Here is a 23,447-nt window from a genome sequence, read left to right as displayed (position 1 = left end):
ATTTTTTTAGTGTGTTTTGATAGCCGTTGTCACTACACACTTGAGTCTTTACATCTCCTCCTGCGTTTTAAAGCATTTTCATAGCAAGTAGCTTGACCTAATAAAATGTCTTCATAGCAAAAAAAAACAAAAAAACAAAAACCCAGAACTCCCTGGGTTCTGCTCTCAGGGAGCAACGGAATTAAATTAAGGTTTAAATTATACTCAGGTCAGATCAGTCAGAGGGGACTTAAAAAAAAAAAAAAAAAAGAATACAGACCAGGCACGGTGGCTCACGCCTATAATCCCAGCACTTTGGGAGGCCAAAGCAGGTGGATCCGGAGGTCAGGAGTTCAAGACCAGCCTGGCCAACATAGTAAAACTCCGTCTCTCCTAAAAATACAAAAATTAAGCAGGCATGGTGGCGGGCACCTGTAATCCCCAGCTAGTCTGGAGGCTGAGGCAGGAGAAATGCTTGAACCCAGGAAGCGGAGGTTGCAATGAGCCCAGATCGCGCCATTGCACTCCAGCCTGCGTGACAGAGTGAGACTTCATCTCAAAAAAATAAATAAATAAAAATAAAGAATGCTGTAGGAGACCAAAATTGTCTCATTCTAACAAAAGATGGAAACACAGGGTAAATAATAGGAAATTAGTTTAAACAAAGTTAGCAAGATTATTTATAAAGTGAGAAATTTTAAGGTTTAATGCAAATGTATGATTTAAATGAACAGATACAACATCCTATCACAGAAATGCTTATTAAAAATCGAAGTTTGAAGTCTTATATTTAGAAGATGTGTAATCAGACAGACTAACTGCTCAGAAAGTCTTATTTTTTTCCCTAATTATTGACAAATATAAAAAAATTATCTTAATCAACCTTGAACAAGAAACCAAGTATGCACAATTTCATCTTTCAAAAACCTATTTTCCATCTGGCCAATATCTTCATTTATATTACTCCTGTGGTTACAAGATATATATATATTCTTCCTCTTTCAATTTTTTTGTCTTGTTCATGAGGAAATTTTCCCAGAGCATTTGTATTCCAGTACATATGTCTATAAATATGATTTAACCTACATTTTTATAACTAAAGTATGTCTGTGTAATTAAAATTTCCTAATTTTGATTTTTACAGAGCTTATAGTCTAGCAGGGACCAATTAGAATGGCAGATCATACCCTTAAGCCTTCATCAAAATCCCTTTTGATATTGTTCTCTAAAGCCTATAAAATGGGTCAGTACAGGAATTAATTGAGTGACCCCAAGGGCATACTACATATCAGGATAATTACCCATGCTTCTATTTCCCCTTCTCCTACCTACTCACTAAATACGTTTATAGGAGATGTGGCAGCTCAAGGCAGAGCCCAGATAATATAATACCAGTATTTCAAATGCCCCAAATTTGCCACCAAACCTATATGTTTTAACAATATTAACCCTTCATGTTATTATATAAACCTCTTTTTACCACTGGGAAATTTAACAACTGAAATGAAATCTTGTCTCCCTTTATATAAAGATCCAGATTATGTCTAAAAGGACCTTCTCTCCTGCATTTCCTTCTTATTTTACTGAGTGTCAGTCAAAGGAGAACTCACATAGCGATACTGGTGGAGAAACAGGGTCAGTAGTTCCCATACTCTCTTCCTCTAGAAATAGAGGAGTATTTTGGGTACCTCCACAGTGTCTACTTCCAACTACAAAACTCTCCCACTTCCTTCTGAAGTCCTAGAGAGACCACAAAGACACACAAGAACATGACAACACCAGCCCCACACTTTATTCACAAAATGCCCTGGGCCCACAGGATGTTGGCAGCCCCTAAAATCTAAACATATTCCCATAAATAAAAGCATTTTCCACCAAAGACCTTGTCATAACTGAGGGACAAATTAAGAAGGAAAAATAAGAGTTTAAGACAGCAATTTATTTTGGTTTATGTTAGCTTTTCCAGGATGCCCATCAATTTCCCAAGTCCAATGCCTATGAATTGAAACCTCATATGAGAGAAATCTCTCACTCAGAGATTAACTGTGGTACGCTGCTTCTTATATTCTGAGGGAACAATAAAACAAAAGAGAGGGAAATAACTTTGTGAAACCTGCCCTGCATATGCACGCATAAATTAAGAGAAATTTATTAAAATATCATCAGTTAAAAAAATGCATAAGAGGCTGGGCGTGGTGGCTCACACCTGTAATCCCAGAACTTTGGGAGGCCACCAGCGTATCACTTGAGGTCTGGAGTTTGAGACCTGTCTGGCCAACATGGTAAAAACCCATCTCTATTAAGAATATGAAAATTAGCCAGGCGTGGTGGTGTGTACCTGTAATCCCAGCTGCTCAGGAAGCTGAGGCAGGAGAATCACTTGAACCCAGGAGGTGGAGGTTGCAGTGAGCCGAGATCACACCACTGCTCTCCAGCCTGGGCAACAGAGCAAGACTCCATCTCAAAAAAAAAAAAAAAAAAAAAAAGTGTACGAGGTGGTATTCAACAATTTCTCTTTATAGGCGCTACATTTTCCCCCTTTCTCATTTGTAGTCCATTGGTCTTAATTCACATTTCCCCTTTAGACCACAGTCCTTGGTATCCCATTTTTTTATTGATGTGGTCCCTGACTAGGGCTAGAATTTCCATGCTTCCATGGGTGGAAATTTTACTTGCTACAAAGACTAGTATCGTGCTTATGGCGGTTGTGTTGCATTTCCTATTCTCCCAAATTCTTGCTCCCCTCTCTGAAGTGTTCTAGTCTCAGAAGAACCATATCATGTTCCTTAGCCATTTGCTGACATTTAAGTTACCATGTAACAACAGCTGCAGCTTCAGCCCCCATTCCTGAATTCCTTACACTCTGGATTCTCCCTCCCAGGGAAGCTTTTCTTCCTGGGTCTGCATTTGTCCTTTCTGGGAAACAGACGTAGGAACTGGGTGTGCCATTCCTTTTGCTTTCTAAACCTGTGCCTTAGGGACCAGTGCGAGTGAATGCAAAGGTTTCTCCCTCAAACACTGTTTTCTTTTGAATTCCCTGACCAGAAAACTTTTCTACTCTGCTTGCAGTGGAAATACTCCTTGCTGTCTTTAGCTTATTACCTCTATCCGTGAAATCTGATTAGACTGCCTCTAGAAATTCCTTTCTTTTTCTCTTTAGTGTTTCTCAATGCCCTTTTGAAAAGGCCAGTTGAGATTTTAACACTACAATGTAAAACTGATACATGCAGAGTTTGAATGTCTTCCTTTCTTTTACTCTTTCCCATAGCTCATGTTTTAGCTAGATCAAAACCTTTTGTAAGATTTTCTTACTCCTTACATTTCTCATAGTTTTTAATAAAACGCAAACAACTTTTTTTCTGTTGCCCGCCTTTCTTTTTTTTGGAGACAGAGTCTTGCTCTGTCACTCAGGCTAGAGTGCAGTGGTGTCTCAGTGCAACCTCTGCCTCCTGGGTTCAAAGGAGTCTCCTGACTCAGTCTCCTAAGTAGGTGGGGTTACAGGCATGTGTCATCACTCCTGGATAAATTTTTTTTTACAATTTTAGTCGAGGTGGGGTTTTGCCATGTTGACCTCAAACTCCTCACCTCACCTCAACTGATCCACCCGCCTTGACCTCCCAAAGTACTGGGATTACAAGGGTGAGCCACTTCACTGGGCGTGTCGCCAGGCTTCTTACTTGCTGATTCTAATTATCCCTTTGCCTATCAGCACTTCTGGTGACTAGAGTCACTGTGTTGGATATAGACCATTTACGTTCCTTACTAGCAATTGAATTTTTAATTAATTCACTGAATTTTTCTTCACCTCAGTGCAAGGAGATGCCACAAGTTTTATGTGCTAGTGATTCCCATATCTCCTTATCTTTATTGATAGACTACAGAAAAGATCTGGGCTGGAACTCATACTCTGGGATCTGGGTCCCCTTAAATCCATTATCAAAATTATCAAAATTTAGTAATCAGCCGCTCTCTTAGAACTTGGCTACAGACAGAGAGGAAAAAAGACAAGAAGATTCTGATAAAACGTGTCCATCTGAAAGTCAGAAAATTATATAGGGGTTCTGACAATTGTGAATTCAGTCTTTCATGACCTTGGAAATGAATATACTTTTTTTTTTTTTTTTTTGAGATGGTGTCTTGCTCTGTCACCCAGGCTGGAGTGCCGTGACATGATCTCAGCTCACTGCAGACTCCACCTCCTGAAATCAAGTGATTCTCCTGCCTCAGACTCCTGAGTAGCTGGGACTACAGGTGCCCGCCGTCACACTGGCTAATTTTTGTATTTTTAGTAGAGATGAGCTTTCACCATGTGTGCCAGGCTGGTCTTGAACTCCTGACCTCAGGTGATCTGTCTGCCTTGGCCTCCCAAAATGCTGGGATTGCAGGCGTGAGCCACTGCACCCAGTTGGAAATGAATATGAATACTTGAGCCACGATAAGTACAAGAGTGGAAGAGAATATGTGTTTATGCAAACCCGTCTTTTCCTTTCTGGGCTCACAATTAGAAGACGTTTCTTAGTCTCCTTTTCAGTCTGATCATTGGCATATGAATGAAAGCAATGTGTGCTACATCCAGGCATGACTCATAAAAACCTTCAGTAAGATCTTCCATGCTTGGTTGTCTTCTTCCCCTTGTCTGACAGTCAAAGAGGAATCAGCGGAGGAGTCAAGGCCCTTGAGAACGATGGGACTAAACAATAAAACCATCCTGGGTTCCCAAGAGACTCCCTGAAGCAGAACATTTGTCCTTTCCCTCCAACCCATTGGATTTCACATGATGATTTGCATTAGCAAATAGCCTGTTGTACATAATATGATAAAATAAAGATCAATATAAGAGCTTTTATTCTATGTCAAAGCTAGATTTCTTCAGCATTGGGAGAGATTTTCTGATTCAAAGCCCAAACAGTAGTGTCCTGAAATCAAGGCCACTTCAAGATAAAGCAGGATTTCAGCACTCTTTTTTTTTCCCCAGCTTTCATTTTAGATTCACAGGGCCGATGTTCAGGTTTGTTACAAAGGTATGCTGTGCAATGCTGAGGTCTGGAGTACAGTTGTACCTGTAGTGAGCCAGGGAGTGAGCACAGTAGCCAGTGGGAAGTTTCTCACCCTTTCCTCTCTCTCTGTCTCCCTCCGTTTGTCCCTCCCCCCATCCCTCCTGCCCCTCTCTTGTATTCCCTAGTGTCGATTGTTTCTGTCTTTATGTCCATTCGGGCACTCTTTTTATCATCTTTATTTTCTTATCTATTAAAATAACTACCTACTGAGAGCCCATGAGAGCCCATGACTTTTTTTTTTTTTTTCTCGGAATGATTTGGTTTTATCATTTTTTTTTTTTTTTTTTGACACTGAGTCTTGCTCTGTCGCCAGGCTGGAGTGCAGTGGCGTGATCTTGGCTCACTGCAATCACCACCTCCCGGGTTCCAGCGATTCTCCTGCCTCAGGCTCTGGAGTAGCTGGGACTGCAGGCACACACCACCACAGCCAGCTAATTTTTTTGTATTTTTAGTACAGACGGGGTTTCACCATGTTGGCCAGGATGGTCTCGATCTCCTGACTTCATGATCCAACTCCCTCAGCCTCCCAAAGTGCTGGGATTACAGGCATGGGTCACTGCACCCAGCCTATCATTTATCCCAGCAACAGCATATGATTTCTTTGATTTGAACATTGTTTTTTTTTGCTGTATTAACGTTGCCCATGTAGGAATGATCCAAGAAAGACTAGGGATAGAAAAGTGAATATCACAAAGTGTTGAGAGCTCAAGAGGAAAAAGATGCAAAGAAAAATTTTCAAGCAAATAGCTCTAATTAGCTAATGGTTAAACTTAGAACTTACTTTTCGCTTGTCTCTTGATAGTGTTCAAAGAAGGCACTGTCAACTTGGTGGACAGGTTATAAGGATGCCAAAAAAGGCACTGAATTGGCAAAGGATTCTAAAATATTGCAATAGGAAAAGGAAATTTTTCCTACAGAGGACTTGGTCCAAAGATCCACCTTGAATTCAGACCAAAGATAACCACAGCTGGGCTCCCATGGTTTAGAGTCAGACAAAAACACAACAAAACTTTGTTTTTATTTTTCATACTTTGTGTTTCAAAGTTTTGACCTGTATTTAATATGTATTATTAGCATTTCACCAAATTACATCAAATGTAAGTTATATGTGTTTCAGGATTTCACAGAATAGTAGTCATCTAAGTTTTTAGTGGTTCCCTATTAATAAAATTGGAAGAGAGTAATCTATGAATGGATAACAAGACTATGGGAGGAAAAAAGTACTTTATTTCCTAGGGTGTTGTTATCAAGCTCCAGTATGGAGTCTTAGCTGTAGTGAGGTATAGTGGAATGTGCAGAACTCTGAGGATCCCGTGAACTGAGATGGGCTTATATTTTATCCTTTTAAATAGGTTTATTCTCTTTTCAAAATGTTATCTTAATGGGGATAAAAAGGTAGGTTCAGGAGGTACCTAGTGTCGTGGTCAGGGATAACGTGACTTCCACATTCAGAACCTGCCATGATTCAGCTCAGAGGCTAAGTGCTTTTGTCCGCAACTCTAAAGCTCTACCCTTAGACACTGTGATACAGTCAAGGAGCTCTTAATGCCTTAACAGAACTACTTTTTCCTAGAGATGGAATGAAGAAGAAAACAATAGTTTCCAAGTTATTTTTTTGAATCAATATATCTTTTTTAATAATAGATATATTGTATAGTGGTGGGAATCCTTCATCAAGGGGAATAGCCAGTCTTTTGAAAAGACAGGCAGCTATTAAGAGAGACTTGAATGTTAGCAGGTAAATATTTTGTCTTAACTTTCTGTAATGAAAACAATTGTGGCCTGGTATGGTGATTCACACCTGTAATCCTAGCACTTTGGGAGGCTGAGGTAAGTAGATCATAGGAGGTCAGGAGTTCGAGTCCAGCCTGGCTAAGTTGGTGAAACCTCGTCTCTACTGAAAATTCAGAAGTTAGCTGGGCACAGTGGCATATGCCTATAATCCCAGCTACTTGGGAGGCTGAGGCATGAAAATTGTGTGAACTCAGGAGCAGGAGGTTGCAGTGAGCCCAGATCACACCACTGCACTCCAGCCTGGGTAACACAGCGAGACTCTATCTAAGAAAAGAAAAGAAAAAAGAGAAAAGAAGATAGAGAAAGAGAGACAGAGAGAGAGAAAAAGAAAGAAAATTGTAAATAATGTTTTAATGTCACTTGACATTATCAGGATGGAAATTTGAAGAGGAGCACAGATAAAATGCCACACAAAGAACTGGAAGATCTGGGTTGCTGAATGACTTTTCTTTTCTTTGTTTTTTTCAAAAAAAATATTTTAAACTCCTCATTTATGATCTTTGGTTTCCCAAGTGATCATGCATAGGTCTATAGCCATGCTGTTATGAATTTGATCTCAAAAAATTATAAATCCTTTTTCCAATGGATAGATATACTGGAAATTATTTTTCCACATTCTCAATAATGTTCCTGATTGCTCTAGTGATAACTGCTGGCTATACCACATTGCATTTCACCAACAATCACAGATAGGGAAGGATCCCAATTTGAAAAATATACATAATGTTAGCAAAATATAAGATGAAAGCTTAAATGTCATAGGAATTGATAAATTACATCTGTCGGTTTATTATACAAATCATAACTATTTTGGCACAAGTTTATTTATTAAGACTGAGTTAGGTGATCGTGGGGGTAAAAAAAGGAAGGTAGTCAGCTTTACTGAATCATTTAAAAATTACAGAAATTAAAACAATGATAATAGTAAAGCTTAATATGAAATTAAAATAATAACAGCTAAAGGCTGTTTAGATTGTTATCAACAAAAATGAAATCTGTCAGGTTTTATGAATATATTGGAAACTGAGTAGAATATCTTAAAGAATAAAAAAGTAGTTGAAAAATTAAGTCTCAGAAAATAAGGGAACGAGAGATGCTTTGAACATCCCAAAAGCATGAGATTAATAACTACTCTAGAATGCTGCTAATCTCTGCAACTCATCTCTGAAGGAATAAAATGTAGCAGTTATTTATTGCTGCATAGCTATCACCCCAAAGCATAGAGACGTAAAACAAGTTCTCAATTCACAGTTTCTCTGGGTAAGAAAGCTAGGCATGGCTTAGCTGGGTTCAATTGCTTCTGGACTCTGAAGGTTCCTCAAGGCTCAACTAAGGAATAATCTGTCTCGAAGATCTCTAGCCTGATTGTTGGCAGGATTCAGCTCCCTGTGAGTTGTTGGACTGAGAGCTTCTGTTCTTGCTAGATGTTGGCCAGAAGCTACCCTCAATTCCTTATCTTTTTTATGTGGACCTCTAACATGGCAACTTACTTGGTCAAAGTGCACAAGATGAGAAGGGAGCAGAAAGAGTATCAGTAAGAGAGAAGTTATAATATATATATATATGACACAGTCTTGCTCTGTTGCCCAGGTTGGAGTGCAGTAGTGCAATCAGGGCTCATTGCAGCCTCAAACTCCCTGGCTCAAGCAATCCTCTCACCTAAGCCTTACAAGTGGCTGGGATTACAGACATGTGCCACCATGCCAAGCTAATGTTTTCTTTGCCTTCTCTCCCTTCTCTCCCCTGCCCTCCCATCCCCTCCCCTACCGTCCCCTCCCCTCCCCTGTCCTTTCCTTTCCTTTCCTTTTTGTAAAGACAGGTGTCACTAGGTTGCCCAGCCTGAGAAGTTATAGTTTTTTGTTACCCAATTACCGAAGTCGCATCCCAACACTCCTTACTTTTTGCCCTATTTTATTCATTAGAAACAAGTCACAGCCAGGCGTGGTGGCTCATGCCTGTAATCCCAGCACTTTGGGAGCTTAAGGCAGGCAGGTCACGTGGTCAAGAGAGAGAGACCATTCTGGCCAGCATGGTGAAACCCCATCTCTACTAAAAATAAAAAAATTAGTTGGGCATGGTGGGGTGTGTCTGTAGTTCCAGCTACTTGGGAGGCTGAGGCAGGAGAATCACTTGAACCCAGGAGGCCGAGGTTGCAGTGAGCCAAGACTGTACCACTTCACTCCAGCCTGATGGTGGAGTGAGACTCTGTCAGAAAGAAAGAGAGAGAGAGAGAGATAGAGAGAGAGAGAGAGAGAGAGAGGCGGGGAAAAGAAAGGAAGGAAGGAAAAAGGAAAGAAGGAAGGAGGAAGGAAGGAAGGAAGGAAGGTCAGTGGGTCGGTCGGTCGATCACTAGGTCCAGCCCACATTTAAGGACAGGGGATTAGATAATAGCATGAATACCAGGAGGGAGGATCACTGGAAGCCATGTCAGAGGTAGTATACATGTAGACTCTGTTTTGCTTCAATTGAAAATTTAGACTCCTGGGGAAAAAGAAATAAGAAAACTTAAGCCAGTTGTTTATCCCTTGATAAATGAATTATATGGAGTGAGGAGGGACAGAATAATATATGAAAAAATCCTGAACTTTTAGTAAGAGCTAAAACTTGTTTCTGAAGGCCCACTTCTAGAGAGAAAGAGATTACTATGAGTTAGGTAAAAGATGAAGCCAGCTAAGTCATGCCTGGATTTCTTACCCAGAGTCCACTGCATGCGTTTAGGATGATATATGAGGCTAAAATCACTTTCGAGTCTATTGTTAAAGGACACAGTCCCAAGTGTTATTAAATAGTACTAATTTCTTTCTTTAAACACAAACCTAACGCTTGTGCCTTTATGTGTTTACTGGAGTGGTCATTAGTTCCTTACATTATTCCTTGAGGGTTAAAAACTTCATAGTAGTTAATCCTGACAAAAATGAAAGTAGTAGTTCAAGTTATACCTCTTTCTTACTTCACTGAGTTCAAAATGGAGATAAAGAGTGTGTCAATGGGCAGTTCATCCCATTGTTGGATGACATTTCAAATTCTCTTTAGTGAACTATTCTTGAGTTGACCATTTTGAAGGCCAAGGTACCTAATTAATTAATTCCTTCCCATGTAGTTTAGGTGGATGTTTGTCTGCCTTCAGCAAAGTCAGCATTTTACAGTTGTTCCAATAAAATCACGTAGGTTTTATTTCTTAAACCTTTATTTTAACTTCAGGGGTACATGTGCAGGTTTGTTACATAGGCAAACGTGTTCAGAGTGGTTTGTTGTACAGATTATTTATTTCATCACCCAGGTATTAAGCCTAGCACCCATTAGTTATATTTCCTGATCCTGTCCCTCCTCCCAGCCTCCACCCTCTAGTAGGCCCCAGTGTGCGTTGTTCACCTCTAGAACACAGGTTTTAAATATGGCATAGAAAACATTCTTTTCATTAGATAAGTTTGATCTAAAGCCTAACAAATAGTATTTTGAAATGGATACTAACAATGAATGTTTTTTTACCATATAATTTATCAGATACTGGGGCTCATCGTACAACATAAATTGATTTCAAGTCACAAGGTGTTTTGAGAGTTGATGTGTTTTAAATATGACAGAGATACTATGGGGTAAATAATCAACTGTGATTGATGGTGCTTTATACCAATGTCACTTAGCTCAAGCAAAACAGAAACAAAGAGTTGAATACCTAACTACCAGACATCCAAATTAAAGACCAGACAGTTTATCCTACACCAATGACTTTTACCTGATTAGATCTTGGCTTTTATCTTTGCATTTTATTACTACACATAAAAAGTCTTTCAATTAGTGGAGATGGTTGTATGTGGATTTGTTCCTTTTAATTATTCTGAATGTAGAATCACTGGAGGGTAAAAAAGATTCATAGTAAATTTAAAATCAAGGATTATGTATGTTTTTAACATTAGGCACAGACAAGTGGGACTTATCAGGGATATCAGAAAAAACAATTTTCTTCTTTCCTCTATTGCCTGTTCAAACTCTCTTTGTGAGGTTAATTCTGCTCATATCCCTCACTTAAATCCCATATTGGCTTCATAGCTTTTCTAGTTTCTTATTTGTAAAAAGAACATCAGTTACCTTCATTCTCCAAACAGTTTCAGGTTGATAATGATATATCCAATTCAGAAAATAATCAAAACCGAAGACCTATATTATGAACTAACATCATACGCACACATATAAATAAATTTAGAATGCACGAGAGATAAATGTTCAGAAAAGAAGACTAACGTGATGAGACAACCAGCTGAATACCGCAGATACCTGCTGCTACTGCACATTGAAATTGTTGAAATTGTTGCTGAGTTGAGGCGGCCAGCCAGGATCTACATTTCTGATTTCCCTGCCTGTAGGCAGTGCCATGTGAATGAGTTCTGACTGATGACTTGTGAGCATTTCATCAACTTATATAATCTACTTCTAATACTGAACCATAAAACACACCAAATGATTCTCAACTTTTTCTCTTTCTCCGTCTGCTGGCTACATGTTAACCTTCAGGGCAAATTCAGAGGCATGTCGAATCTAGGTGGTAGATAGTTGGATGTTCATTATAATGTTTTTAAACTTATTTATCTGTTGCTAATAAGAAGTTGCAAAAACGAAATCAGTTAAGAAATAAAACAACCTAACTTTCATTTAAATGGAAAGCATCAGATGGATAAAAAATATAGCATCTTACTACCCCTACCTGGGGTTAATTTGGATGGCTATTTTCAGTGAGAAAGCAGGCATGACCACCTCTTTCTTTATTTCCTTAATTTATATTTTTACTCCTTCTCTCCCATATTGCTAACCATGGTTTTTGATATGTCCAAGTTTCATGTGAAGAGAAAGGAGGGTGATTGAAGGAGATGTAAGAAAACAGTATATCTTTCTTGGCTGGCTATATTCTAAGTTGTTAATAAATTCTCTACGATGGTAGGAGAATAAGAATTATCTTTTATTTTTTTAAATGTTGTGTGGGTTCTTTAGAGAGCCCATAAATATCTAGGACTTCTTGTATATAGTTTCCTTTTAGATGAAGTCTTATTTCCCCACGAGATAGATATTTAAAGCTGCTTCTAAGACAAATTTATGGCAGTGTTCTCACTAACAGTCTACATCCGATTCGCTGAAACCTGCTCTTTACACCATAATGTCAGCAGGAGTAAACCCTACCTCCTAACTAAATTTCCCCACTATGATGCCATAGGTTAATTTTAATAGCCTTTTGTTTTTTATATTTCTCAAGTGGGCATCACATATAAGCCTACTATGTCCTCCAAATTCTTGGAGTAATACATAAATCTCACTCAGTGTTTATTTAAAGTTGCCATTAGTAAGCTTCAGTTGAAGTGTGAACCTGTTGCCCCTTCTTCATGGGAATAGAGACTCATAGCATGCAGTGGAAAATTATCTGCATTGAAATCCTTTCTATAAATACAATTTACCTTTGCTTCTCTAATTCTTTTCTATTTTTAATACTCTAGCATATGTGGAAAATAGATATACTCTTCCTTCCTCCCTTCTTTCTCTCCTTCCTCCCTTTTTATCTCCCTCTCTCTCTTCCTCCCCCTCTCCTTTCTTTTTTTGGAGACAGAGTCTTTCTCTTTCACCTATGGTAGAGTCCAGTGGTGTAATCATCGCTCACTGCAGCCTCAAACTCAGGCATAAGCAATCCTTCTGCCTCAGCCTTCTGAGTAGCTGGGACTACAGGTGTGCACCACCACACCTGGTTAATTTATTTTATTTTTTGTAGAGACAGAGTTTCACTGTGTTGCCCCAGCTAGTCTTGAATCCTTGGCCTCAAGTGAGCCTTCTGCCTTGGCCTTCCTAAAATGCTGGGATTACAGGCATGAGGCACCATACCTGGCCCCCATACTTTCTTATAATTGGGGTTACACATCCTCTTCTTGGAGTGGGAACCAAAGCTAAGCACTTTAAAGAAAAATGGGCAAGTTCTACTAAAATTTCTAAAATTACAACAAAACAAAACACTAAACAGCACTATGGTACAGTTTTAGACAGTATCTAAACCCAAGGAAAATAAGACTCAAACTGGGGAAGGAAAGAAATACAACATTAAGTAAAGATTAATTCATAGTCACCAATTAGAAACCGCATGATAAATATCTATAAGTGAAGTATGCTAGAAAAAAAAACCAATTAAAATATGGCAGAACACCCTAAAGTTAAAAATAAAATTCTAAATTAAGAATCAAATACAAGTGAAAATACAAATAGAAGACTTATAAGACAATAGGACAATATTTTAAAAATGCAGATATATTTGAAAAAGAACCAATGGAAAATTTAGAAAGGTAAAAATTTAGTGAAATGAGATGAAATTAGAGGAATGAAATCAATCTTACTCTAATGAGGAAAAAAATTAAACTTACATTTGCTTCAGTAGAACAGAGACTGATACAAAAATTTAGTACTAAAACATAGATCTCAATAAATCACCTGCAATGCAGCATAGAGAATAAAAATTAGAGAATATATAGCAAATAAAGATAACTCACATAACTGAAAGAAGATATTTACAATACATGTGACCAGTAAACTCTATCTCTGCCTCTCCCCCAACCCATCTCACTCTTTCTACACTTTCTTATAAAGCAGTAAGAAATATGGAATAAAACACTATGTTTTTTAAAAAGAGAAAAGCAATACCAAATATAAATAAGAATGTAGAGAAAGGGGAATTTTCATCATATTGGTGAGAATATTAATTGAAACCCTCTTTCTGGAAGACAGAGCTGAAGATGGACATAATCTACGATTCCTCAGTTCCTCCTTTTAGAATAGAAGCCAAGCTCTTTGAAGCCTTGCTTATTACAGCTAAAAACAGGCCTCAGCTAAATTATTCTGTGACGGAAGAGAATTAATGAATTATTATAGACTCACAGAATGGAGTCCCACCTAACAGTTAAAATGAGCGAAAGAAGTAGACATTAATGAACAATGATACATTTCCAAAACATTAAAAAATAGTGAAGAGAAAAAAAGGCAATTTGTTTTATTATCTTCAGTGTGTGGTATTTATCCTGGAGCATCTCTGCTTCTCCATTTTTATTTATATTTGTTCTATCTCTCTCTCTCTCTCCTTTGAAGAATCCGTCTTTGGATTCAGTTGTTTGAAAAGTATTTTTTCCTGGATTTAACAATGTGCACAGATATCTTCAGGTTCTCTGTGCGGAGTTCCTGAAGATATTTGGGTCTCTGCAAATCCCCGGACTGGTGTGTGTCCAGTGAGCTTTCTGTGCTATCACAACCTTTTCTCTGAATTGGCTCTGACAAGTTATTGCTACTTCTTTAACAGTGGTATTAGTTCTCCTGCCCTAATTTCAGAGATATCCTCTGCTTTTCTGCCTCTGTGTCCTATGGGACATATTTGTTTTTATTAGCAAGCCTCTTTTGATATTTCTTCAGTTCCTTAATGTGTTTGAGCTGTAACTAGCTCTTGAACTCTTTTTCCTATAATGTTCTTAAATGCCTTTGGGAATCATTTTATGAATCCTGTGATCCCAAGGTTGAAAACAGAATAAACAAGAAACATCAGTCCTGTTGACTGAATAATTTTGACTGTTCCTAATAATTCCCGCATTGGGTTTTCCTTATTTTTAAGAGAGGTAAAGTTGAGTCATCTTTCTTGGACACGTGTTCAGCCTGTTTTCTGTAAGCTAAATTAGTCTGCACTCAGACCAAAAGAAATGGGGGTTATTTTATGTTCGGAACCATTCAGCAGACATGCTTGGGAAAAACACACAATGAACTATTTCTGAAGACCTTCTGTTTATGTTGTTAAATAAAAGCTTATTCAGACTTTTGCATTTAAGAGTCTATGTACCTAGGCCAGACGCAATGGCTCACACCTGTAATCCCAGCACTTTGGGAGACCAAGGCGGGCAGATCACGAGGTCAAGAGATCGATACCATCCTGGCCAATGTGGTGAAACCCTGTCTCTACTAATAATACAAAAGTTAGCAGGGCGTGGTGACACATGCCTATAGTCCCAGCTACTTGGGAGGTCGAGGCAGGAGAATCACTTGAATCCGGGAGGTGTAGGTTTCAGTGAGTCAAGATAGTGTCACTGCACTCCAGCCTAGTGACAGAGCGAGGCTCTGTCTCAAAACAAAAACAAACAAACAAACAAACAAACCCAAAAGAGAATCCATGTAGCAAAGAGTAGAAGCATCATGATTTCTAAGAACTGATTTCACAGTTTAAGAAATTTCCTTTAGATTGCTCAGATTTGAGCTTAATATGTCCTTAAGCCTTTAAGATCAGTTAAACAAGGTGAAGGAAGGCATTACAAACCATCTGGTGAACTTAATGAAACCAGCCAATCTGACTTTAAAAAATCTTTTCACTCTTCTCTTTAGTTTGAATGTCTTTTTCTCTTTATTTTTGAATAATGTCTTTTTCCAAATAAAATGTCTTCATGCTTGGAAAAAACAAAAACTTCCACCAGATACCCAAATATTTGCTCTGCAAAATTGCTAAACATACAGAATTTTGGGAAGGTCTAGACAACTGTTACTTAATTTGATCTGGGTATCTGCCACTATGCCCAAATCAGTCTATCTCCTTGCAGTAAATTTTCATGATTTTTTTTTTTTGTGTGTTTCTCTGTTTTCATTTGCATTTTCAGTGAATCTCTTCAATAGATGACTGATAGTGTCAACATCAATATATATTTTTGAAACAACATTACAACACCACAATTTGTGCTGTTTTTCTAGGATGCATAAGAAAATTACTGCCATTCACATCCATTGGCCGTACTGAATAAATTGTGAGAGTGGATTGTCTCTGAATCTTTAGAGACAACAAGTTTCCAGTGACCTTAAAATTAAGACAACTTTGAGGAATGGTAACAATTATTTTAATAAAAATAAATTCTCCTTTGCTAATAATTATAACGGAGCAGTTGGGATCATAATAAAGTATTAAAATATATTATTTTTATTTGCATATATTTTTATTTGTTTCCTAAGTAAGTTATTATGTTTTAGATGAGAATGTTTATAAACATGCCAATATGAGGAATAACAGCATTTAGAGCTTGCTAGTTGTGGAAGAAGCTCTCAATCTACAGCTTCAATGTTTTATTTCATCCTTCATAGTTAGCAATGTCATCTCTATCCATTTGCTTCTTAGTTTAGAAACCATTATTGAGTTCTCACAAACATCTGTATTAAATCCATCTTCTAGAATGACATACAAAACACTTTGTATCAATCAGCTTAAGTGGCGTTATATAACATAAACAAATGGCTTCCAAACAACAATGACTTATAGTAACAAAGACATATTTCTTGCTATGATACATGGAATTAACCAGTTGACAGAAGATCTACTCCAAATGATTTTTGTTCTGGGAACCAGACTGAAGGAAAAAACCCAATCTGGGCATGCCACAAAGACAAAAAAAATCCATCAAGGACTGTATACTGGTTCTTAAAGCTACGGTGGCAGTGGCAATCATAACTTTTGTTCCCATTTCGTTGGTTGAAGGCAGTGACAGAGACAAGGAAATATCAGTGGAGTATGAAATATTATCCTCCTCCACCACACTCTTTGTGAGCTGATGTTTTTGTCAATGTCTCAGTTAAAAGGGCTCCCTATTAGCTTTCATAACTTGCTGTTTCATAATGTAGCATGTTTGCACCAGGGTCTGAAATTTTCAATCTGCCAGAATCTCGTATTTGTTTTCTCTCTTGACCACTTCCTCCTCATTCTTTTTTTTTTTTTTTTTTTTTTTTTTTTGAGACGGAGTTTCGCTCTTGTTACCCAGGCTGGAGTGCAATGGTGCGATCTCGGCTCGCCACAACCTCCGCCTCCTGGGTTCAGGCAATTCTCCTGCCTCAGCCTCCTAAGTAGCTGGGATTACAGGCGTGCGCCACCATGCCCAGCTAATTTTTTGTATTTTTAGTAGAGACGGGGTTTCACCATGTTGACCAGGATGGTCTCGATCTCTTGACCTCATGATCCACCTACCTCGGCCTCCCAAAGTGCTGGAATTACAGGCTTGAGCCACCGCGCCCAGCCTCATTCTTTATGAAGTATAAAATCTATAGAGGTCCTTTTAACACCGAAATTCTATGTGGAATATATACAGTTAAATTTGTTGAAAGACTTCTAGTAAACCTGTAACCCTCTTTCGTTACCTTCACTATAGCCACAGCTGTATATTTCAATGAATGTCTGCTGCTCTGGCAGTCTCTTCTATAGCCTCTAAAGTGGAAGGCTCCTAATTGGGGGCCAATGCCATGTTTGCTTTATTATAAGGAAGTCTCGTCCCATTAAACAGAAGACAGAGAGGTATCTGATTTTGCTTACATTCAAAGGAAGATTTTATTTCTTGATGTTGCTCTGAGTTATGAAACCCACCACTACACCTCTTCTGGCAGAAGACGTCCTTACAGGTTGAGTGGGTTGAGTATCAAAGGTTCACAGTCTTTATGGTTGAGCAGTCTTGTTATTCCATGGAAGTAGTTTGGTGGTCTCCAGGTCATCCTTCATTTCATAGCAGAGACTGTTGTGAATGCAATAGTTAAAGTTTTGCTGTAACAGAAACATATAGAGGCAGGGAATTGAAGTTAATAGATGGAAATGTTAACGTTATAAGATTAGCAGCACACTCCTGTCTTTCTGAGTGTTCTTCAGGCTCTGTATTTTTGGGGGTTTTAGTTAGCTCTAGAGTTTCCTAAACCTGAGCCTATTTGAAAGGTTATGAGATTCTCATAATATTCTATATTTTAAGGACAGATGAGAACTAGCAGAACTGCCAGATGCCAGTAAAAACGAGTACATTTGTTGAATGCATGATAAATGCGTTTAAGTCTGCAACTTGGGAGCTAAAAGGAACTCTAGACATGATCCAGTCTAGAGAATCCAAAACAGAGCTGCACACCAGACTCACCCTGGAGGATTTTTGAAAAACAGATGCTAAAGTCAAAACTGCAGAGATGCTGACTTTTTAAATCTGGAGTGAAGCCCAGAAGACTTAGTCATTGAATCCAAGCCTCTGTCTAATCTATCAATCTCTTCTGTTGTCTTCCCACAGTACTCAATTCAGGAAGCTAGAGCAAGAATGTACATTAAAAAAATGCGATTGAAAACAAAAAACAATGTGATTGAATTACCTCTAATATAAATTAAGAACTCATTGTTTTTACTGAAAGTATATCCCATGATTTTTCTCGTAAGCTAGACAACTCGAATATTCTTTCGTCATGTAACTTTGAAGCTTCTTTAGTTTTGATGGATATGTCTGACACCTATCTGCTGGTTCCTGTGTTCCAAAATCACAGAGTAATCTGAATACCACCTTATATACACAGACACACATAGACACATGTGCACACACACACACAGAGTCTCTAAAAGAACCTTCTTTTTGACCTACTCTGCTGAAAAAGAATGCTCGTGAACATCTTGTGGTATTCTCAACTCCCTATTCCAATAAAAATTTTCAATCTTCTAATTCAACGTAACAATTTTGAGCACATTCTCTTCCAGATAGTCTATTAGGTAATGGATTATGTGACCTTAATTACACTGACATAAAGCATGCAAGATCACAGAAAAAGTTTGAGCTATTTATAATCCTAGCAACCTCTGTGCCCCTCACTCTCAGCTTAATTTAGTGCCCCTAACATATGGAGGATACAGTTTTAATACCTTCATGCATTGTATTTCCAGTGCCTTTATCTCTTTGAAAGGTGTGTTGAACGAATATCTCTTTCTACTCTGCCTTCTGGGTTATGCTTTTCTTTTCTTAGGTATATTTTTCTTGCTCTATTTTTCCTCCTCCATTCTGCTCATGAAATCTAAAATGTTTCATCCTGTTCAGAGTTTTTGCTTTTTGAAAATAGTTATGTTTAATTCTTACATCATTCCTTATTGGAAGAGAATACCACCATCTCTTTTTTAAAAAAAAATCTGAATTAAATTTAAAGTTTCTGTCACACAGATACGAGTAAGTTGTGTTTCAGATCACACTGACTACCTCAAAGCAGTCTGGTTAATTTTCAGGTGTCATTCTGACTGGTTCCAGGACAAATTTGGTTTTGTTCCATTCTCTTGTCTTTGTTGGTATCTTGCTACCACTGTTTGCTAAGGAGCATCATAGTATCACTGTCATCACATGACATATGAGTTTGGTGAATGCCGATCATATTATTATCACATCAACTGAATCGTGTGTATAATTGGAATCATTCATGTTGAATTCATTTGCTTTTTATAATGTCATCAGAAAAGATTGTTATAATTTACCATTGAAATAAAAATTATATGCACAATGTCCTGAACACAGAACAGCATGATACATGATAATATTCTAATTATTTAAGAAGTTAAAATAATTCTTTCACTGATTATCAGATAAATATTCTAAGTTGAAAGAAATCAGGACATAATTTCATCAGCACAAAATTTTTTTTTCTTGGTTAATAATTTTGTGCTTCACACTCACTGCTGTTAGAAAAGACATTGTGCCCAGCAAAAGACTGCATTCCCCAGCTTTACTTACAGATCAGTATGACCACATAATTTACTTCTATACATTAAGATACATGTAATTAGAAGTCACTTGGTTGGGCTTATTTAAAAAGAAAAAGGTGAAAAAAGGAAGAAAAAAATCAGATTAACTGACATATGATATCTTCATTCTTCCTGACTGGAATGAGGACATTACTTATGACCATGTACATTTGAATGCATAAGGAGGACAGGGAGAAATAAGGAAGCAACCTGAGTATTTTGTACTTTGTGGGGCTGAGATACTTATAGATTTAAATTTTAGATACATATAGACTTAAATATCTTAACATGAAATATAGGAAGCCTTGAATAGTTCCCTAATGAAATTGCTTGCAGATAACCCAGTAAGAAAGGTTTTCCAGGACGTCATGCTCTGTCTTTTTTATTTGTATAAGCTGTATTAATTGGTTTGTAATAAAATATCTGAGAACAGGTAACTTATAAACAACAGAAAATTACTTCTTATAGTTCTGGAAGCTGGGAAGTCCAAGATCAAGGTACTCGCAGGTCTGGTGTCTGGTGGGGACTGTTCTCAGCTTCCAAGATAGTGCCCATTGCTGCATCTTTCAGAGGAGGAACACTCTTTCCTCCATAGGGCAGAAGGGACAGAATGAAGTAACTCAGTTCCTCAAGCTGTTTTATAAGGTGCCAATCCCATCCATGAAGGCTCCACCCTCAGGACTTAACCACCTAAAGTCCCTACCTCTTAACACTACCACATTGGCAATTAAGTTTTTTATTTTATTTATTTTCTTTTATTTATTTATTTATTTTTGAGACAGAGTTTCGCTCTTGTTACCCAGGCTGGAGTGCAATGGCGCGATCTCGGCTCACCGCAACCTCTGCCTCCTGGATTCAGGCAATTCTCCTGCCTCAGCCTCCTGAGTAGCTGGGATTACAGGCGTGTGCCACCAGACCCAGCTAATTTTTTGTATTTTTAGTAGAGACAGGGTTTCACCATGTTGACCAGTATGGTCTTGATTTCTTGACCTCATGATCCACCCGCCTCGGCCTCCCAAAGTGCTGGGATTACAGGCGTGAGCCACCGCGCCCGGCATGGCAATTAAGTTTTAGCACATGAAGTTTGGGGAACATGCAAGCTGTAATATGAATTTTGGGGGACATTCAGACCAATACAATACATAACCATTGTTTTAGAGTATGTATGGGAATAAATTGAAAATAAACTAAATCATCTAAATTCCCACCATTTCAATTACCAATTGAAATTTCCTAATGTCAATATTAAATATAAACATTAGATTGAAACTTTTATAAAAACAAGTCAAAATGTACATGCTGAAATTAGAGTGAATGATATAACGGTGTTCATTGTCCTGTTGTACATTTATGTATTCTTTCCATTTTCCATAGATTTGAAAATCTTTAAATTTGAGAATATATATACACACATATATGTATATGTGTGCATGTATTGCTACATTTTCCAGAACACTCGATTGACAAATATCATGCTGGGAGAAACTGACACTTCTTTCAAGGTTTTGTTTGGAAAACTCAGGGCTCTCACACTTGAAAAACAAGCATTTAAGTCTCCATTACACGGAGCCTAGTCCCACAACTATCTTCACACAGACTTAAAAAAATTATTTTATTTATTCTTTTCCCTCTGTTGTAGAAATACATACATCCACCACTCAGTTTTAAAACTGAAATGAAAATTCTAACAATCTAGAGGTCCGTTATGTTATAGGACTGGTTAAAATCCTTTCAATTTCAATGAAGAAAGACAATCTGCTGTACTGAAACAGACACCAGAAAATTTCTGCTCTCGAGTATATTCACAATTGACAAGTGAAATGGCTTTCAACAGGTTGTTTAGAAATCCATAGTAAAGCATTAATGAGCTAGTCATCATAACTGATTGTAAGTCAGTTCTGGCAAAGGATGTAATTAAAGTCTCGAATGTTTCAGTTTTCACAAATAGAAATTTGTCCTCCCTTGGTGACTTTTATCCATGCTCAGAGTTCTGTGCAATTATTAGCTCATTAGCCCTAGTGGATTTTTTAAAATTTAATTGTAAATTAGTAGACCCTACAGAGTTAAATGTAAGACAAACAATATTAATGGCCCATTTCTTGAATATATATATATACCAATGGCTCAACCTTTATTATTATCTCAACATATACATTAATACCAGTGGTGTCTTCAGCTCTCCTCTAAAGCACAATTCCATGCTTCTCACATATTAGTACTGCACAGAATTTGTCTTAACCTGAAAACTAGTTTTTGGTATTTTTTCTTTACATACCCATTCCAAAGTTCAGTTTCTATAGAATTTCTTATATGTTCAATCTACTACTTTGGTCTGTTTTAAATATATTAATATAGCAAAACCTCCCTTCCATATTATGAAAAGTAAGTAGAAGATTTTTTTTTTTGATCAGTTAAGTTGATTACTGAGATACCATTGTAATTATTTACCAGGGATCTTACATTATCATTGCTTCATTCATCATGGGAAGGAAACCATGGTCATTTTCAGTGTTATAAGTGAAGTGAGCCTTCATGCCCTTAAGATCGACAAAAGATGAAAACTATATAGTTGACAGCTGAAGTTTATTCTACCCAGCTCCCGTTTATCCTCCAACTCTAACTCACCGTGAGACTCACCCCTCACCTCAACTTGTCCCGGTGCTAGTATTCTACTCGGTGTTGTAACCTGCATGTGACTCAAGCCTGATCAGTGTATTGCTTTCACCTGGTTACAGTGATGGGTCCACATAGTAGTTTCCTGATACTGTTTTAACAAAGTACCATAACCGGGTGGCTTAGGTAACAAAAATTTACAGTTTCACAATCTTACAGTTCCAAGATCAGGGTGTCAGCAGGGTTGGTTTTTTGGGGGGGCTGTGTAAGAGACCCTGCCACTTGTTTCTCTCCTAGTTGGTGGTGGTTTATTGGCAAGGTATGGGAAATGGAAAATTATCTTCGGATAGCTCACAGGGCCCTCAAGAGTGAATTTGTATATCCATTGTGAATTATAGGTTAAGTCACACAAATATAAACAAACTCTCAAAATTTGATAATGGGTTTTTTTATGTAGACTTGCTTCTTGGAAAATATGGAAGAATGAGAGGGGAGACAGGGAATGATGGTGGGAGATACTTACATATCTACAATGTTTTATTCACAAACTTGTTTACACATCAGAATCACTTGGAAAAAAAATTTAAAGAAATTAGGATTCTTGGGCTCCTTCTGTACAAGTTCTGACTCTGTAGATCTAGGCAGAAATCCTGAGAACTGTATTTTGTTTTTATTTTTTGAGACGGAGTCTTGCTCTGTCACCAGGCTGAAGTGCAGTGGTGTAATCTTGGCTCACTGCAACCTCTGCCTCTTAGGTTCAAATGATTTTCCTGCCTCAGCCTCCCAAGTAGCTGGGACTACAGATGTGCACTACCACACCCGGCTAATTTTTGTATTTTTAGTGGAGATCGGGTTTCACCATGTTGGCCAAGATGATCTTGATCTCTTGACCTCATGATCTGCATATCTCGACCTCCCTAAGTGGAGAACTGTATTTTTAAAAAGCTCCCCAAGAGAATCTACTGCATAGCCAAATCAGGGAAACATAAATCTAAAGAATTTATATAAAAGAATTTAAGGAACTTTGTTACCAAAAACTATAAATTTTTTTTTTTATGATAAAGTTGAAAACTTGGGCACTTTCAAAATCAGATTTCTGTATTTTCGGGTGAGAAAGTTCTTAATTTCTTGAGTGGAAAGGGAAGTTTAGAATTTAATTTTCAAAATAGAAAGGCCTAATTTCATATATTTTGATCTTTCTGAAAATTAACACTAGAAATCTTTTTTTTTACATACTTGCATTTATAGAAATCTATGGGCATGTTTAGTTTAAATGAAATTACTTGTTCATTTAATTTAATAGAAAGTGTGCTGAACTAATTAGCATTAATTACCTGTATAATTAAGATTTAGATTGACAACGGTAATTGATTCTCCTTCTCAAATATGTATATTCCCAAAGTATTCATTAACTAGTTTCAACAAAATACTTCCTAATAGATTTCCAGAATAGA

General features: G+C 37.6%; 1 long non-coding RNA gene and 1 pseudogene across 1 annotated transcript in view; both read left to right on the top strand.

Moving 5' to 3' along the window:
• The window catches only part of LOC141583763 (uncharacterized), a 259,520-nt gene that overhangs the window by 107,049 nt on the left and 129,024 nt on the right, over positions 1-23,447 (top strand). The gene's annotated exons all lie outside the window — the stretch shown is intronic.
• The window catches only part of LOC120366394 (tubulin beta chain-like), a 38,101-nt pseudogene extending 14,654 nt beyond the window's left edge, over positions 1-23,447 (top strand).

Source organism: Saimiri boliviensis, chromosome 2, assembly GCF_048565385.1.
Source record: "Saimiri boliviensis isolate mSaiBol1 chromosome 2, mSaiBol1.pri, whole genome shotgun sequence".
In the NCBI taxonomy this organism is placed as follows: domain Eukaryota; kingdom Metazoa; phylum Chordata; class Mammalia; order Primates; family Cebidae; genus Saimiri; species Saimiri boliviensis.
This window is presented reverse-complemented; position numbering and strand designations above follow the sequence as displayed.